The sequence below is a fragment of the Vipera berus genome (genome assembly GCF_964194415.1).
Source record: "Vipera berus genome assembly, chromosome: 3".
In the NCBI taxonomy this organism is placed as follows: domain Eukaryota; kingdom Metazoa; phylum Chordata; class Lepidosauria; order Squamata; family Viperidae; genus Vipera; species Vipera berus.
This window is the reverse complement of record NC_138204.1, coordinates 29830739-29851219: the sequence shown is the minus strand read 5'-3', so window position 1 is coordinate 29851219 and position 20481 is coordinate 29830739.

The following is a 20481-nucleotide window of genomic DNA, read 5'->3' as shown; positions in this document are numbered from 1 at the left end:
GATCCATATGGGACACAAAAATATTATTTGAACTCTAATGATTAGCTTCAAAGCTTCTGGTTTTTGAAAAGCAGCCCTGAATGCTTTCACTATGATTCAAACCTCTATAATTTTTGTCCCATTGGAGGGGGGGGGGTTGAAAATGAAAAAGCCACAATTTTAAAGCAACGAACATACAAACAAAAAATTCTCTCTAGACGCTGTATTTCCAGCATCAAACTAAATATATCTGTTTTGGTACAATAAATGACAGATGGTCAGAGTTCTATTGTCCAAACACTTATTCATTGGCATCTAGATATCTGATGCCAAAACATTGCAAATATAAGTATAAGGATAATAGTACTGCTTCACATTCTCCAAATTCCAGGCACACTGCCAACTTCTAAAGGATTTCTGATGAATTCAAAGCATGAATTCTTAACTTTAAAGGATGAGGAAGTATAAATAGGAGATTTTTTTATTTATTATACTTTTATACCGCCCTTCTCCCGAAGGACTCAGGGCGGTGTACAGGGCAATAAATATAAAAAACGGAATACAAAAGTTAAAAAACGATTAAATATTATGCCCAAGTTTAAAACAGTAATTAAAAACATATTAAAACCCCAACCCTAACCCATCAAACCAGGTCAGATTGCTCAAATAAATAAGTTTTTAGATCGCGCCGGAAGGAGCGAAGGTCGGGGGCCATCCGGAGCTCAACCGGCAAGCGGTTCCACAGGTCTGGCGTGCCCACAGAGAACGCCCTCCCCCTGGGGGCCACCAATCGACATTCTTTGATCGGAGGCACCCTGAGGAGGCCCTCTCTGTGGGAGCGCACTGGACGGAGGGAAGTTGACGCCGGCCGCAGGTATTGCCGTAGGTAATCTGGACCCATGCCATGTAGGGCTTTGTAAGTCATTACCAACACCTTGAATCTCATCCGGAGGACAACCGGCAGCCAATGCAGCTCGCGGAGCAAAGGTGTAACATGGGAGTATCGGGAGACTCCCAGCACAACTCGCGCGGCTGCATTCTGCACCAGTTGGAGCCTCTGAGTGGACTTCAAGGGCAGCCCCATGTAGAGAGCATTACAGTAGTCTAGACGAGAGGTCACGAGCGCATGAGTGACTGTACGCAAGGCATCCCGGTCCAGATAGGGTCGCAACTGGCGCATCAGGTGAACCTGGGCAAAGGGCCCCCCTAAGGCCATGACTAAGAAACCAGCCTAACAGAAGATGATGAAACATACTGATACGTCTTGAAATTCAAAGATACAGTACTAACCATATAGTCTCCTATTATTAAATTGCAGCCATGTCTGGGAGAGACATAATTACCTGCTGCTGCTCTATATTAATGATTTTTATGAGCATATATGGAGTCACTAATTCAAAGCTTATGGATTGAACACTGTGGGCATCTAGCTTCATCAGCAACATAGTACAGTATCTTTTCCCCACTCTTGATACCCCTCAGTTGTGTTGAAATTACAACTCCCAATGTTTCCAGCCAACTGGGCCTTGCATAAAACCTAATTGATTAATATGACCTATAACATACCTCACATTCAAAACTTATTGCAATTTAGCAATTTGTATAAAAGCAACTTCAACATGTCTGGAAGTTGAGAAAGGTTGCTATGGTCACAATACTTCCAAATGCATTCATCAGAAAATCTACTGTGTACTTTCAGCAACTGGGTTTAGCACATTACATGTACATGGCTATTTACAGAGATAAGCATTTTCAGAGTGTTCTGTTTTACATTTCAAGGCTTCTGGAAGCTTGGATTTGAATTCAAATCTCTCTCATCTACCATCTTCTGAAAAATAATAATTCTGTGCTAAGAAACACAATAGGAACAAAAAGGCGTCCATACAGATGGCATGGTGAAAGCTGTGAAGATAGTAATCTGGCTATGGAAGAATTATAGTACAAAAGATGTTGAGGTGAAATTATTCTAGTATACCAATAAGACAATGATTTCAGGGTCTCCTTCAGCATTGCTATATGCAGGTTAAAACAGGTTGATGTTTATTTCAAAGAAATAAGCAGATTTCAGCCTGATCAGTAGCAATACTGACAAGTCTAAGACATGTAAGAAATCCAAATGATCATGCTATTTAAAAGCCAGTTCCTGCTACTTCTACATGCTATTTCTAATGCACTCAGGAAAGCCATGTGATAATGCATTGAGGAAAGACACTACCAGAATTCACACTTAGCCTGTTGTAGTCAGAAAAGCATGACCATTTTAAAATTAAAGTCTGATATTTTTCAGAGAGGATAGTCAAAAAGAGAAGTGTGGATTAAGAGATGTGTACTGTAGGTATCTAGAAAGGCAGGTATATGTGTGGTATGTAAGTGCAAAACTGAGATCCCAGCCATCAACCACATTTCATTCAATCATGATGTATTTATTAATGGCAAATTTCTAAACACAAAACTCATTAGTAACTCATTAGTATCCACAAGATGATCTGCTAACTTCCCATTTTTCTTAGACCTCATTCACACTCATACACTCAAAGCCTCTTACAGCTGGCTTTGGTAGAAGAAAGATGTATTTGTTCTTTATTGAGAGCAGAATGAGAGAAAAGAGTCCCAGAGAATGTGGAGGGACAAAAAAAGAGATGAACTTATGGATAAAGGAATAAATTTGTATGGGTATAATCTACTCCACTTCAACCCATTTAGATAATGTCATCTCAGAATGCTTATTTGGTTTTTCAGTTGCGCAGCATTTTTTGAATACAGTCTTCTTGAAATAGCAATTATAAATTGTAACAGGTGGACTAACAGCTTAAAACCAGAGGGCGGGGCAAGACTGATGACTGAGCCTGCATTCAGTTCACTGGTATGTGCATCTGTCATCTCTCTTGTGAAGCCAGCCTTGTGCAGTAGTTGAAGAATTTGCTGTGAGCACTGGATGTATTTGGCACCCTGTCTGCATTCTTGGAGGCACAAGCCATTTTTTAAAGTGGCATTATTCCTTGAGCAATTATGCCAATGCAATTGTGAAATTTCTTGGGAAATTAAGATAAGGGGAATCGACACTCTTTCAATGGATATAGAAGAATGTTAAAAAATATCAATTAGGGCCATAATACACAGGTAGGATACTCCACTGCTGACTAAAATATAGAGTCTGGTTATTTCAGCAGTAGACAGTGTTGTTTATATATACCCAACTTTGAGGTCATGGCTGACTACATATTGTGCAGCAGCATGTTTGGATTTATTTTACCTTAAGGCAGGGGTTCCCAGCCAGGGGTGCTCGCACCCTCAGGACATACGAGATGATATTCCAGGGGGTGCAAAAACATGGGTTTTCAAAATTATAGTATATATGCATAATTCATTGCCATTGTTTCAAACTTTTGTAAGGGGTGCGAGAATATATCAGAAGTATTCTACGGGTGCGAGGTATAGAAAATGTTGGGAGCCATTGCCGTAAGGGAAATATATGATGAACTGATCAGGACTGCAAGGAGGGAATAGTTTAAATGTTCTCCTTGCCAAATAGATTTTATTTTTAAAAAATCTATTTCTTTTTTAAACTCTAATGAAACCAATGGAGTTTTACAAAACAATTGCTGTAAGATAGGGAAAGTCTGGTAGAATTTTGACCAATAGAATTTTGACCAGTTTTGACCAATGGAAGCATTAAGGTTTTCATTATGCCTACCCCATCATCTGGATCAAGCCACTATACAGATATACAAGACTAAATTAGATCTGAAAGGGTGTTTGCATGGATACATTTGGGGTATAATTTACTTTTTATTCCTGGTTGTTTAATCATCTTTTTTTAAACTTTATTCATATTGGACTAGTATTTTTTTCATGGAGATAATAATGAAATGTGCAGAGGTTCAAATTCAAAGTTATTTCAATGAAAATATATCAATGTAGGCTCTACAGATTGTAACTGACCAATGGCTCTTAACACCCAAGTTGTCCTACATTATTGTCCTATAAATGACAGGTTTTGTCTCTTGTTTCAGAGAAATTATTCAAAAGGTAGAGCTGCACAGAGCCCGAAACAGGAATTTTAAATACAAGATGCAGATATTCTGCTTTACCATGACACCTTAAGCAGAAAAATCAACTTTCCATCATGATTCAGGACTAGCCCTCCTCAACCTATTAGGCAAAAGAAGTTTGGGGTTATAAACTCCCAAACTGCTTCCCATTGGTCATGTTAGTTTGAGAATCTGGGAGTAATTTGGGTAAAAGCATATTCTGGAATTGGCTCCTTAACCTAGACAATTTGTTTCCCAGTCACTAGTCACCAAGCTCCTACCCAATCGTGGCAGAAAATTATAAATCTGAAGGCACCAAATATTTCATTTAACTCTTAGTTGGACTTGGCAAAAGACAGTTCAACTAGATAGGAATATTTATTTCGGATAAAAATGGTATTGCCATTACTGTGCAAAAAATCAGATTTATACACACACACAATATATACATGTGTGTGGGTGTGTATGAGTATATAGCAATAGTACTTAGACATACACTGCTTTATAGTGCTTTACAGCCCTCTAATCAATTAACAGTGCCAGCATATTGCCCCCAACAATCTGGGTCCTGGTTTTACCGACCTTGGAATGATGGAAGGCTGAGTCAACCTCAGAATTGAACTTCTGGTGTGAGCAGTGAGTTAGCCTGCAGTACTGCATTCTAACACCGTGCCATCACGGCTCTACATATATACATACAGCCTTTCACACTGAAGGATCGTGTTTGTTTCCTAAAGCAGAGGTCTCCAACCTTTTGGGCACCAGGGACCGGTTCCGTGGAGAGAGGTTTTTCCGCAGACCAGAGGTTTTGCATGGTTTTGTGTGCTGCCTGCATCTCGCAGATGGGGCTTTGCGTGTTTGTGCGGCCCGACTGCTGGCATGCCACAGCCTGGTACTGGTCCACAGACTGGGGGTTGGGGACCCCTGTCCTAAGGAAAGCTGAAGTAAAACATAAGCACAGTCATGGTCATGTGATTTTCATAGCAACCAAGTTACCAGGACCAACTGCAATCACTAATCAAGTATTACCCGTACATGATAGAAAATGCACAGGATGTTTGGAGTTCTAGAAAAATTGGGGGCTAATGCACCAGAGAAAATTCAAGAGGTCAATAAAAGACTTCAGGCTCAAATTATAAAGAACACAGAACCTGCAGAAAGGAAAAAAGACAGTGAAGGGGACAACTGCAAACAAAGAGAAACTAAATATAATTAAAAGTGGGTCTACTTATGAAACCCATGCTAATGGAAAATATGTCAGAAATAATGTCATCTGGTCCATCTGCACTTCTCATTTACAGAGGTATTTTCACACATTACTGAAAAGCATTAGCCGGCAATCTCTCCACAAATAATGTAACAGCTTCTATTCAGCTTTCCTTTTTACTACATTAGAGGATTTCAATCATTCCTCAGAGAAAGAGAAAAATCTAAGTGGTTGCTATCTTATTAATTGGTTATCAGATATCACACCTGTAGATCAATAAATTGTGTTTTGTTGTCCATGAGTAAGTATTACTCATAATAGGGTCTTAGAAAGAATTGGTCAGGATGCTGATGAAATAACATCAAGGGCAAAGCTTCCAGTTCAATTGACTCAGTCTCAGATATTGATACTGTCAATCACTTATTGTGGAAGAACTGAATCCTATATGTAAACTGATCCATGGCTTCGATCTTTGAGAAAGACAAAGTTTAAATGTAGCAGAAAATATAGATGATTTATTTGAACTTCACGTTTTAAGCTTTCTCATCAGGAGACTTTCACAGGAAAGCCTACACGTGTGCTGCATGTAAGTTTGGGTGCCTCCAGCTTTATATTTGACAAAGTACATAACTCTTTGTAATCATTGGAGGAAATGGTCATTCAGCAGTTCACTTTCGGTTCCCACTGACTCTTTATGCTGGAATATAAAATCTTGTGAATACTGCACATAATATTATTCCATTTACATTCTAGAGTCAAACATTGAATACTAATTCTGTGAACTGCAATCCCCAAAATATAGAGAGGGCACCAAATTCAAGGCTAAAGTTTTGATGGCAGCAAAGAGAATATTCTGCCTCTAGTGCCATCTAGTGGCAATCTGGATCTTTCCAACCCAGAATTGGTAGCCCCAAAGAATACTCTTTTAAAATCAATTTTATTTTTGAAGAAAACCATGTATACATTGTTCTATGATCCAGATTACTGAATCCTTAGGAGTTACTTATAGGTGACTATAAGTCACACTAAAACCACTTATGAATTAATCCAGTGGACTTAAAGGAGGAGAAAAATGCTCATAGTGGCTTTGCCAGGGCAAAAGTACAGTGTAAGAATCCAGCTGTTAATTATATGTTCAAAACATATTCAGGTGATTACTGTCAACTGTGATGATAATACTGCATGACAGCATCCCATCTATCTAAATTAACGAATATAAACTGCTAGCTAATTATACCTGTTGGGAGTGATTTTGACTCATTCAGTCAATCAAAGTCACTGGTACTTTTTACTTATATATAAAGAATGACAACTGTGTCAAGTTTGTTGTTATTATTGCTGTTCCATAGCAACAATAATTCAGGATAAGAATATTGAAGAACTAAGTTTTTAGAATCTTATCATGATTATAGATGAGAAACAGCTTACCCACCAAAGGCAAAAGAGTAAGTGCTCTCTAATTTAAATTGTGGTCTTCCTTTCTTAAAGGAAGACTTTTCAGATGACATAGTCATTGTTGACAGAATTAGTGGTTTGAAAGGCAATCTGACCCTCTTTTCTGATCTGGGATAACTGCAGATGGATTTTGAAGAACCCAATTCCATTTGTTTATAAACTCAGAGATGTAATCAGGATACAAATTAATTTGAGTCAATTATCTTTGAGAGGTTAATTCTTTGGTAAGATGTAGAAGACATTCTTTTGAGAGTAAATTTCAGGGGTTCAAACCCCAGAAAAATTCATGATAGGGTGAAAACTAACCACAAGCAAAATTAGACTGGCTTTTGTCTGTCATCAAAAATAATACATGTAGGACTAACAGATTTATACATGGTCATACCAGCAGATGGAAAGAAAACTCAGGATAGAGCCTTGTATTGCTGGAAGCACATTGGGTCTTTTAAAGGAAGCAAATACGGAAGAACTTGCCTTGACATTTCATTCATTTTTTAAAAAAAGTAAATGCAATTTTTAGCTTCCTTTGGCTAGCAAATAGTTTTATAGTTTTAAAAGAAACCACCTTAAAAACTATGTGAAATTGGAAAGCTGCATTGACAAAGCAACTTTTAAAACAAGGCATAATTTTAAGGACAGACATACCTTTCTCTCTATAGTTTTGAGATCCATGAAAAAGTACAGTGTCCACTAAGACTAGGGGAAAAAAATCATAACCAGAGTAGGAAGAAAGAGTGAAATCTACCTTTTTCAATAGTCTTATACATTTGAGGAAAATGAAAACTTCCTTCTGAATTAGATTACTGTAATGTTTATTATTATTTCTTGCTATGTTTATTTCAGTGGGATAGATTAGATATGTGAGCATTAGAATGGGCAAAGATTATGTCTTATTTACATATCAATTAAGATGGTCGCCAGTCTCAGTCATGCAACTCTGGGTACTAACGGGTTAAAATATAATAGAAGCTGAATGTATATTTAAAAAAACCAACCACATTGTTCCCAGATGATTAACAGAGTGGCTTTTCTTCTCTTTCATGACAGTGAGCTACCATTATTGCAAGTGAAATGCAATTTAAGAGTTCTTATCAATGAGAACCTTTCTTTAAAGACTCTGAGAAATCCACAAGGACCAGCAATTTTTATCTTCTGAATATCCAGATAATTCAACTTGTTATTGTTAAGAGGGATAATTAGTTCACACTTTGATAGTTATTTTGTTTGGGTGGACCTCTCTGGGACTCCATTCTTCACTTCAGATTTAGAACAATGTGGAGGACTAGCACTTAAACTGACATATAAGAGCACTCGGCTAATTGAATAAGGTGACTGTCATTCATATTTGTGAATTAATTTTGCCATATGTCGGAATAGCTACCTCATGTTTCAGAGTTTTCTCCCATCTAGCCCTGCATTTTGGAATAGGCTTTCCCTCAAGCTACATTTTGAGTCTAATTGCCTGATAAATAAGCCTATAAAAATGCTTCTTTTTTCAGTATCATTTTAAAGCTGGAATAATAATTTGGTGACTGCAGTGGCTGATACTGGTTTAAAATACGCTAGTGCTGGGGTTATTATAATGTTACATTGTGATTCATATTAGTATTGTATTTTATTCTGCTTGCACTCCACTTAGGTGTATACACATACAAAATAAAAATACTACTATTTCTGCTGTTACTATTGCTTCTTCTAATTTTGAATTAGTTAATAGATTTTTATGTATCAGATGTATTTTCTGCAATACATCAAAGATCCATAGTCTATAGGGTTAAGAAAAAAAGATGTCTAAGATTTATAAATCTGTGTATTCAAATCCTGACATAAGTACTGTGGTTTGTAGGATAACAATAAACTACAAAAATGTATATGGATAATTCTTTTTAGCTATGTGATAGAAACATAAACCTACAAACCTACAACAGAAATAATTATTTAATTCAGAAAGGGTGCAAAATAAAACTGAACAGTATTCAAAGGCATTGAAAAATGATGCATTATTCTGAAAGAACTTGGTATAATTTTTTTTCTTGTCCCTGACATCAGTAGATATTGCACACAGCTGTAAGTCATGTGCAGCCATGGGAGGCATTTGCAAGTGGCTGAAATTCAATTTTGATGGAGCAGACTTCACAACTCACCCACAATTTTCCTCTTCATTTGCAATGTGTTTACTGAATAGGCTGCAGAAAATCAATCATAGAGTGTTTCAATGTGGTGCAAATTGGTGGAATCACTTCAGCCATGAAAATACTCTATCTTCTATTATCATCAGTATTTCTGGAAAAAAAGAAAACAGTATAATTGCTTGAAAAGACAGGAATTTATTTTTAGAAAATGCTTTTGGGTAAACTTTTTCAACTTAGGAGTGCTCAAGAGATAGCAGTTACGTAATTTTCTGCATTACACTGTAATATAATGGATTTTTAGAAAATCTAAAGATGTTGCTGTTTTGCCTCTGAAAAATACTTAGATTTCTATAAACATTTTTTGAAATGACAGCAAACAAAAATACCCACTATACTTTAAACACCTCTATGATCAAAAGAAGTCTCATGAAGCCACTCAATGGGACTATTCTATATACGTAACTAACATTGCTATTGCTATTCTGTATTACAAACCAATAAGAAGAAATTAGTTTCAATTCATTATCAAACACTGAAACTCCAGAGGCTGAATGGAAGAGTTTTCATGTTGGTTCTGGGATGCTGTGTTTTAGCCTAATACTGTTCTTCATTGGTATGTAATATCATGAAAATATTCTGTACCAGGCTGAGCAAACTAACAATCTAGCTGGACATGGTTGCTTCTGAGCGAATAAACTCTCTTAATAGAGTTCCCTTTCCATTTCATTATTGTTCTGCCTTTTGTTCCATAAGCATCCTCAAAGGCAGCATACATAAGTTACACAGTGGCTGCTGCTTCAAAATTACACCCTGAGCCATGAACTAGCCAATCACATTTTTCTTTGATATGTTGTGTGTGAATTCATCTCATGCAATTTATTTATACCTCAGTATATCATGCAAAGCTAGATATATTGTTATGGCATCAACATGGATATGTTGATCACAGATAAGCCCCTTGGGTTGAGAGCCCATCCAGCTGCTCAGAGATAGCATATGATATCTCCCCTACTCAGTTCTGTCTAACCTATGTGTCAGGATACAAAATATAGAAAAATAGAATTGGAAGTAGCTAAATAGGTACCACTTTGATGGGAAGATAGCAACATTCCATGCATATAGTCTTGCCAGCCATATGATCACAGAAGTGAGTTCAATGGTGGCTCTCTTGTCTAGGAAATGGAGAGGAGCACTGCCCCCTAGAGTCGGACATGACTGGGCAGTTGAAACCTTTACCTTTACCTATCTTCTAATCAGTATACTGCCCTGTTTTAATTTACTTATAGCATTTGTAAATGTGTAACATAAGGATACACAATTTTTCCTGGCTGTGGGCTGTGAGCTTTTGGCTGTTGCACTGCTAAATATCACCAGATCTCAATGGGGAAAGGACCAGGTCTTACTCAGGCGAAATGTTCTGAACAAAGTTTGCATTATATGTTGCTTGAGTATAAAAATATAGTGTCCTAAGGTGGTAAAGGGATGACCCAAATAAATTTAGCCTTGTGTTTGATCTTTGAGTAGCTATCTTGTTTGTCTGTATGTCCAGAAATTGGGGAAGAGCTGGGACTTCAGTATACAAGGAGCTGTTGCTTGTTTCTGGTCTTACGGAATTAATGAAAGCCAAATGGGAAGTGGGCAAATAGTTTGGTGGAGATTACAGGGGCGTATCCCTCCCCACTACTTTTCTTTCTTTTTTTCATCTTGTTCAATCAATTCAGGCTCTTCCTCATCCATAGAGGCAACGTCTGGGAGCTTGTCATAGAACAAGGCAACAGGAAAGATCTGTCTGGAAGTTTAATGAAGGGAGTTGGCAGAGAAGGGTCCGTTCAACATAGACAATGAGGGAGCATCACTGTGACTTGTAAATTCTGTACAGTGTTTATCTTTCTGTCTGAAAAGGATCCAAACTTGTCGTTGTTGTTAGCTGCGAAGTCGTGTCTGACCCATCGCAACCCTATGGACAACGTTCCTCCAGGCTTTCCTGTCCTCTACCATCTTCTGGAGTCCATTTAAGCTCACGCCTACTGCTTCAGTGACTCCATCCAGTCACTTCATTCTCTGTCGTCCCCTTCTTCTCTTGCCCTCAATCTTTCCCAGCATTAGGCTCTTCTCCAGTGAGTCCTTCCTTCTCATTAGGTGGCCAAAGTATTTGAGTTTTAGCTTCAGGATCTGGCCTTCTAAAGAGAAGTCAGGGTTGATCTCCTCTAGGACTGACCGGTTTGATCGCCTTGCAGTCCAAGGGACTCGCAGGAGTCTTCTCCAGCACCATAGCTCAAAGGCCTCAATTCTTTGGCACTCAACCTTTTTTATGGTCCAACATTCACTGCCATACATTGCAACTGGGAAGACCATAGCCTTGACTATGCGCACTTTTGTTGACAGGGTGATATCTCTGCTTTTTAGGGATCCAAACTACACTTTGTAAACTATATGCTTGTTGCTTTGTGGGAGAGATGAAGGGTACTGAGAGAGAGTTGCTGCACTGCAACATATCAAGGAAAATAAGAATTTCCTGGAGCTTTCCAAGAGTGATTGAAAACTGGGGAAAAAACCAAGAATGGGGGGGGAAGTCTTTTATAGAAGCAAATATGTAGAAGCATGTGGCCCCCAAAAAGTAAAAGGCTCAGGATATATTCAGTGCTAGTACAACTCAGAAATTAGTACCAAGTGTTCCCTTAAGATAATACTTTCTTTCAATCAACTTCAGGAGGGAGCAGGACCAAAATAACTTTCTCTGCTCTTTGGACCTAAGCAGAATCAGATCAGGCTGTTATGGGGCCATAGCTTAGACTGGGAAATCAAAATGTGTATTAAAAGAAGACAATGGCATACTGCTTCCACATTATTGCCATGAACACTGTTTGGATTTGTACATGAAATTTCCAGGAGCTGTGCTAATTCAAAAGAGGCTTGGCCTTTTTATCTTCTTTGAAGTGGGATATTGAAATCCCATACGGTTCAGGTCAATTCTGAAGCATTCGTCTGAAGTTGTCTGGCTATCAGTGACCTAATTAATATACAGATGAAACAAGTAGGATAGAAACAAGCTAATTTGAATTAGATTAGCACAATAAGTCAATTTTTCAAGACTGTTGGCAGAACTGTCTGTTGAGATGGCTTTAATTACAGTTGTGTCAAAGGGGAAGCTACACGATAAGTGTAAACATTGAACTATATAAAGGACGGTTTAATATGGAAATCTTTTAACCTTTGGGGAAGCTTAAATGAGGTTTTAGTTCAGGAAGCCAGCCACATTTCTACACATATAAGAAAAAGATTTCTATCACTTCTAATTTATGGATTCCAGTTTTAAGTCTTAACCCTTTAGATTACCTTATTTTTTCAAGTGCTTTTCTTGAGGATTTATGAAGTTGGAAGAACTTTTCTTTTCACCAGCAATAATAAAAATGCTGTTTTAAGTAAAAAGCATTCAAATCCTTCCAAACATTCTGCCAGGCAGTTTTTCTGCCATAGTGAGTCTGACCCAGATGCCACATTTATGTTTCTACAGGTGTAAATCTGTTGTTGGTACATTATCATCAAAGCCTGGCATAGAAGACTCTGAAATGGAGCTTTCCAGGTCAGGCAGGAGAGCAAGTTTTTGATTCAGCTTTTAAAGACCATTCATGTTCCTTTAAAAATAGCACAAAGACATCTCAAGAAATTTTTAACAGACATGATGTTGCTTGCCTTCACCTCGTTCACACCCCATAGGAGAGGCAATATAAAATCCTATTCAACTCTTTGATCTGTGCAGTCAAAAACCAAACCGTTTTTATGTGTGCAAGAATGACAAATATAGTGCAAACACATATTGCTAATTTTGTATGGCAGACACAGGCTCCTTTGTCTTTTGAAGAAATTTGACTCTGCTATTTATAGATTGACTCAATGATTTATTGAGATATATTTTCCCTCTTTCTTTTTTCTTTGTTTAAGCTAAACAAAGAAATTGTGGTACTAGCTAAATTGTGGTACGAGGAACCATTGAGAGATCTGGCTTGTACTTCTGGAGATTGGGAGTGGGAAAGCTTTAGTGTCCTTATTACACTGGCAAGCTTCAACTGCCTTGCTCATTCACTTTTTCCAAGAAAATCCATTAATTTAAAAGGTCCCTTGCATCCCTAGTGACAAATGAAAGCATATTAATGTTAAACAGGAATATGTTCTCTTAGACACTTCTGTTCTCAACAACATCATGTCATCTAATAATTGATTTTCAACTCACCTACTTTAATCTCCCCTGTGGGAGGCGGGTAGATTTTAAAAAGCAGGCATTTCCCTGTTTTGTAACTGAGCAACATGTGACCTGTTCCACTTGAACTAACATACTCAGATCAATTGTAGGAGAGCTAGAAAATAGATTAAAGTACTAATAAGTAGAAGAGCAGGGTGCACTATTATATGACTGGCTAATGTGCACACAGTGAGATAAACATACTCTCCCACAACTTAGTGAAGCCAACTGTGGGAAATAACAAATGCATGAACTACATTATGGATATACGCAAACAATCTAAAGTCAAGACAACCAAGCAACAAAGAGTAAAGGGGAAATAGGAAAGGTGATACGTCCTTCAAGGTCAGAAATAAAGACAGCAATATTCAGGCATTTATCTTCCACTTAAGCTGAACGGTTTCCTTTTTTCTAGAAAAAGCAGTCTGTGGCTTTTCCTTCTTGGACAGTGACCAATAGATGGGAACCAGAGTTTGTTGCATTTCCACAGAAGCCACTCTCAGCACAGGTGTTCAATTGGTAGAGTGGGACCAAAAATCGCTGCATCTTCTCCTTTGGTGGTTATAAAAGGATGTCACCCCACTGCTGTGATACTTTTTCTTCCAGGAAGGGGAGTCAGCCTGACCAGTGGAGGAGATTAGTCTGTTTCTTTTCACTTTCCAGCCCCAGCACAATTGTCAGTAAAAGCTAAACGTCCTTTTTGGCAGGGAGAAGCAATTCAAGCTTGTTATACCATCTGCTTCTTCTCTATTTCATGTAAAGTTGCTAATCCCACAGAAACTGTTTAATGAAATGCAAACTGGACCTTTTCTGTGGTACTTCTCTATACACTTCTTCATACCACACACACTGGGACAAACATTAAAGCGGGAATGTGAAATATATGTGCATAGATTTTCTAATTAATTTAGAAGGCATCACAAGTGTGGTACCACGCAAAATATTGTAACAATATCATTTTGTTAGTGCTATATATTTTTCTGGAAGTATTTGTGTAAACATATGACTAGACTTCAGTGGAATATAGAAGTCCCCTTCAAAGAAAGCCAAGAAGAGGGAATGCTTATTCTAATAGATGTCCATTTCTGCAACTAGTGTAATACCAGAATGAAGACTTACGAAGACACAATACAAAATGAATCTATAATCAGAAATAATTCTCATAAATATATGGTTGCCAAAACAAAAGACAGTTCCTATGTGAAGTGGATAAAGCTATTCCTTTCTGGTGAAAATGTACTAAGAGCAGTAAGAATAATAGCCAGCTAGGATTGCCCAAGCTACCTGGAATCTATAAAAATGAATTGGGAATTATAATGCTTTGCTATATCACATTGAAGAAAATTTAAATTCATACCTAGGTTGGCTGACCAGGCTAGAGGTGAATGAAAATCTTTCAATTCAGAAAATAAATAAACTGTCAGAGTCCTTACCAGCCCTGGTTCCACAAATGATAAATGATGGTCAACAAGATAGCTGGCTAGGCAGGAACGTTCTGACCAGTGTTTATTGATGGCAATCAACAGCAAATAACAGCAATTAACAGCAAATAAACAGCAAATAAAGTCAGCACTGAGAGTGACTTCCGTCCACACCTCCAACGGTTCCTTTGCACCCTCCGGGAAATGTTGCCATGTCGCCAATGCCCACCGTACGGTAAAAATGTAAAAATGTCTTAGTTTCCATGTTTTCCAAGCCTCTGGATAAGTCAGAATAGCCCAGAAACATTATAAAGAACCCCTTTTCATTACCCTCTCTGAATATGTGTATATATGCACTAAATAATTCTCCCTATTTAAGACTTTCTGCCCTCCACCCACACATCAAATGAAAGTAGTAAAAATCTGCTGGTGGGAATTTGAGCTGGAAAATGGGCACCGCTCAAATTCTCACTACTTAGGAGCAAATTCCTTCCTTTCAGTATAGTGTAATTGTGTGCTATAATAAGTAAAATGGCCCAGAATTGCAAATACAAATAAGTACAAGTTACAACACACTTACTGCACTAATAAAATGTCTGGCAGAACACCTTGTTTGGGAGAGAAGAGTTTGATTCTATAATTATTTTGTGCTGCAGGAAGCTTACAATTTCATGCACAGAAAGACGGAATGTGGCATCACCTCAGTTGCCCCCTAAGCAATAGCACAACCATACAATACTGTGAGCAAAGCATAGTGGGAAATAGGCATGCCTCCATGTGCTTGTCAATTGGGCTGACCCTATTTCAAGATGTTGTCTGGTTGCTAAGATGCTTGTAGAATTTTAAACAGCGCTTTGCAGTGGGCATTTTGTTTGGCATCTGTGATCAAGCTTTGGAGAAAAAAGCTGTTCCATGACCAAGTTATTGCCAGATCCTGTTGGGAACCATATACCCTTCTACCAAACAAAAAACTTTTGTCTTTTTGTACCTGTAGAACAGCAAGTTCAACAGTTCTGAATTCAAAGGAAAAGCATATTGAAAATCTACTCATGTATCAAATGAAGAAGAAAATCACCTTCTTGCCTACTCTGGAACTGGAAAGCTGTTTTTTAAATAATAATAATAATAATAATAATAATAATAATAATAATAATAATAATAATAATAATAATAATAATAATAATAATAATAATAATAATAATTATTATTATTATTATTATTATTTATTTATTTATTTATTTAATTTATATACCACCCTTCTCTCAAGAGACTCAGGGCGGTTAACAGGGCAGTACATAAAAACAGATACAAAAATTAAAATTATTAAAACATGATTAAACAATGCCCATGATAATACAAATTTAAAATTAAAGTCATAATAACAATCCCACCCCGTCCCATCAGGCCAGGCCCGCTTCCTTAAAGAGATGGGTTTTAAGGTCGCGCCGGAAGGAGCGGAGATCGGGCGCCATCCGGAGCTCTACCGGAAGATGGTTCCATAAATCCGGTGCACCCACAGAGAACGCTCTCCCCCTGGGGGTCACCAGTCGGCATTCTTTGACCGGCGGCACCCTGAGGAGGCCCTCTCTGTGGGAGCGTACTGGGCGGAGGGAAGTTGACGCCGGCTGCAGGTGCTCCCCAAGGTATTCTGGACCCATGCCATGGAGGGCTTTGTAGGTCATTACCAACACCTTGAACCTCACCCGGAAGACAACTGGTAACCAATGCAGCTCGCAGAGCAAAGGTGTAACACGGGAGTATCGGGAAACCCCCGATACAACTCTCGCGGCTGCATTCTGTACCAGTTGGAGCCTCCGAGTGGTCTTCAAGGGTAGCCCCATGTAGAGAGCGTTGCAGTAATCAAGACGAGAGGTCACGAGCGCATGAGTGACCGTGCGCAAGGCATCCCGGTCTAGATAGGGCCGCAACTGGCGCACCAGGCGAACCTGGGCGAACGCCCCCCTAGTTACAGCTACAATATGGTCTTCTAAAGAGAGCTGTGAGTCTAGGAGGACTCCCAAGTTGTGAGCCCTATCTACAGGAGGTAATGACTCACCCCCCATAATGAGGGGTGGGATATCCTGAATATCCCGAGATGCCGGTACGCACAGCCACTCCGTCTTGTCAGGGTTGAGACGAAGCCTGTTCCTCCCCATCCAGACCCGGACTGCCTCCAGGCACCGGGACATCACGTCGAGGGCATCACTGGGGTGGTTTGGGGTCGAAATGAAAAGTTGGGTATCATCAGCATACTGATGATACCCAACTCCAAAACCACGAATGATCTCACCCAGCGGTTTCATGTAGATGTTGAACAGAAGGGGCGAGAGGACCGACCCCTGAGGGACTCCACAAGCGAGAGGCCTCGCGGTCGACCTCTGCCCCCCTGTCAACACCGACTGCGAGCGTCCCAGGAGATAGGAGGAGAACCACTGAAGAACCGTGCCTCCCACTCCCAATCCCCTGAGACGCCGCAGCAAGATACCATGGTCGATGGTATCGAAAGCCACTGAGAGGCTTTCGATACCATCGACCATGGTAATAGGACTAGAACAGAGGAGTATCCTCTGTCCCGAGCCCTCCAGAGATCATTCACCAGCGCGACCAATGCCGTCTCCGTGCTGTACCCAGGCCTGAAGCCCGATTGGTACGGGTCTAGATAATCCGCTTCATCCAGGACCAGAGGGAGCTGGTGCGCCACCACACTCTCAACAACCTTCGCAAGGAAGCGAAGGTTGGAGACCGGACGAAAGTTATTCAAAACAGCCGGATCCAAGGCAGGCTTCTTGAGGAGAGGTCTCACCACCGCCTCTTTCAAGGCGGCGGGAAAACTACCCTCACTCAAGGAAGCAGCTATAACCGCCTGGAACCAGCCTCGTGTCCCCTCCCGGGCTGCATAAACCAGCCAGGAAGGGCACGGGTCCAATAAACATGTGGTGGAGCTCAGCCTCCCCATGATCCTGTCCACTTCCTCCGGAGTCACAGGATCGAACTCCTCCCAAGTGACATCGACAAGATCGCTCGTGTCCTGATCGTCCGATACTGCCCAGTCGGAGTCCAAACCGGTCCGAATCCGAGCGATTTTGTCCGACAGATGTTGACTAAATTCCTCGGCACGCCCCTGCAAGGGATCCCCACTAACCTCCTGGTTAAGGAGGGAGCGGGTCACCCTAAACAGGGCGGCCGGGCGATTATCTGCGGACGCGATGAGGGCAGCGAAGTAGTTAGATCTCGCTACCCTCATCGCAGCGAGATAAGACCTAATGTGGGTTCTTAGTCGCAATCGGTCGGATTCAGATTGGCTGGACCTCCAAACGCTCTCTAGGCCCCGTCTCCGACGCTTCATCTCCCGGAGCTCCGCGGAAAACCATGGAGCCCATTGGGATCTGCGCCGGGTCAGGGGCCGCAAGGGTACAACTCGGTCAAGTGCCTCCGTGGCCGTCCTTTCCCAGGCCTCCACTAAGGCATCCGCCGAGCTGTGAGCTGGGGAGGCAGGTGGGGCCCCCAGCGCTGCCTGAAACCTCTCAGGGTCCATTAAGCGCCTGGGGCGGAACCATCTAGTTGGCTCAACAACCCCACGGTGGGGAGTGGCAAAACGGAAGACCAGCCGCAGGAGATGATGATCGGTCCATGACAGGGGCATAACAATTGGGGAGCCCCCACCAAGATCATCTAACCACCGACCAGATAGGAAAACCAAGTCAAGGGTGTGGCCTCCCTCATGGGTCGGTCCATGAATTACCTGCGTCAGGTCCATGGCCGTCATGGAAGCCATGAACTCCCGAGCTAACTCAGATGCTCCTCCCAGGGATGGTAGATTGAAGTCTCCCAAAACCATAAGTTTAGGAAACTCAATCACCAGCCCTGAGAGGATATCGAGAAGCTCAGGCAGGGCTGCTGCTACGCGACTAGGCGAAAGGTACGCGAGCAGCAAGCCCAACTGCGCCCTAGGACCAAACCTCAATAAGAGAGATTCACACCCGACTATCTGAGGAACGGTGGCCTCCTGCGGGCATAAGGTCTCCCTCATAACTACAGCCACTCCCCCACCCCTACCCTGAGTCCGAGGCCGGTGTAGCACCCGGAAGCCTGGTGGGCAGAGATCCACCAGGGGGATACCACCCTCTGGGCCCAACCAGGTTTCCGTAATGCAAGCCAGGTCCGCTTGCTCACCCTCGACTAGATCCCGGACGAGGGGAGCCTTATTAGCAACGGACCTGGCATTTAGGTACACCAGTCGGAGCTCAGGTGGCTGCACATCCCCGCTCCCAGAGCCTTGGGTCGAAGGCAGAGGGTCGGAGCGCCTCACCGCTTGAAGATAGCGGAGAGGCCCTCCCGGAGGTCGATACGGCCCTCTGATCTTACACCTGCAGCCATTCCCTATCGTCGTGGGAATTGGCAATCCCACGACCCGCTCCAGAGCTCCAGAGATGACCAACCCCGGCTCCCTCTCAACGCGATCTCTCCTAGGCCTGGTCTGAACAGCAGTTGGCGGATTACCCCCCCCCTCTCTCTCTCTCTCTCTAATTATTATTATTATTATTATTATTATTATTATTATTATTATTATTATTATTATTATTATTATTATTATTATTTTGAAAGGGACCTTGGAGGTCATCTAGTCCAACCTCCTGCTCAGGCAGGAAACCCTATACCATTTCAGACAAATGGCTGTCCAGTCTCTTCTTAAAGACTTCCAGTGTTGGAGCATTCAAACTTTTGGAGGAAGATTGTTCCACTGATTAATTGTTCTGTCAGAAAATTTCTCCTTAGTTCTAAGTTGCTTCTCTCTTTGGTTAGTTTCCATCCATTGCTTCTTGTCTTGCCTTCAGGTGCTTTAGAGAATAGCTTGACTCTCTCTTCTTTGTGGCAGCCCTTGAGATATTGGAACACTGCTATCATGTCACCCCTCGTCCTTCTCTTCATTAGACTAGATATTCCCAATTCCAGCAGCCGTTCCTTATATGTTTTAGCCTCCAGTCCCCTAATCATCTTTGTTACTCTTCTCTGTACTCTTTCTATAGTTTCGACATCTTTTTTACATCGTGGTGACCAAAACTGGATACAGTATTCCAAGTGTGGCCTTACCAAGACATTCTAAAATGGTGTTAATACTTCACGTGATCTTGATTCTATCCCTCTGTTAATGCAGCCTAGCACTGTGTTGGCATTTTTGGCAGCTGCAGCATGCTGCTGGCTCATATTGAAGTGATTGTCCACTAGGACTCCAAGATCTCTCTCATAGTTGCTACTATTGAGCAAGGTACTACTATACCTTGCATTTGGTTTTTCTTGCCTAAATGTAGAGCCTTACTTTTTTCACCATTGAATTTCATTTTATTAGATAATGCCCAATGTTCATGTCTTTCAAGATCCTTCTGTATCTTAAGCTTATCTTCTGGAGTGTTGGCTATTCCTGCCAGTTTAGTGTCATCTGCAAATTCGAAGAGTTCTCCATCTATCCCCTCATCCAAATCATTGATAAAGATGTTGAAGAGCACTGGACCCAGAACAGAGCCCCGGGGCACCCCACTACACACTTCCCTCCATGTAGATGCAGTTCCATTGAGGACCACACGCTGAGTATGGCCGGTCAGCCAGCTACGAATCCATCTGTTGGTGATGCTGTCTAACCCACATTTTTTCTATCTTATCAAGTAGTAGGTTGTGGTCTACTTTATCAAATGCCTTACTGAAGTCCAAGTAAATTATACCCACAGCATTTCTCTGGTCCATTAATTTTGTCACCTGGTCAAAGAATGCAATAATATTTGTCTGGCATGGTTTGTTTTTGACAAACCCGTGTTGGCTTTTGATTAAATGAATTAATTGAATATTGCAAATATTACAAAGAAGGAAAGAAGGCTTCTAGATTAGAGTATCAAACAGTAATTAACCAACAATCTATAAAGGCTATGCAAAATTGTCCAATAAAACCAAGGGCTCATAAAATATAAGGATCTGATTTACAGTATGTACTCTAATCCAAGGATAAGAAACAATCAAGGGCTGG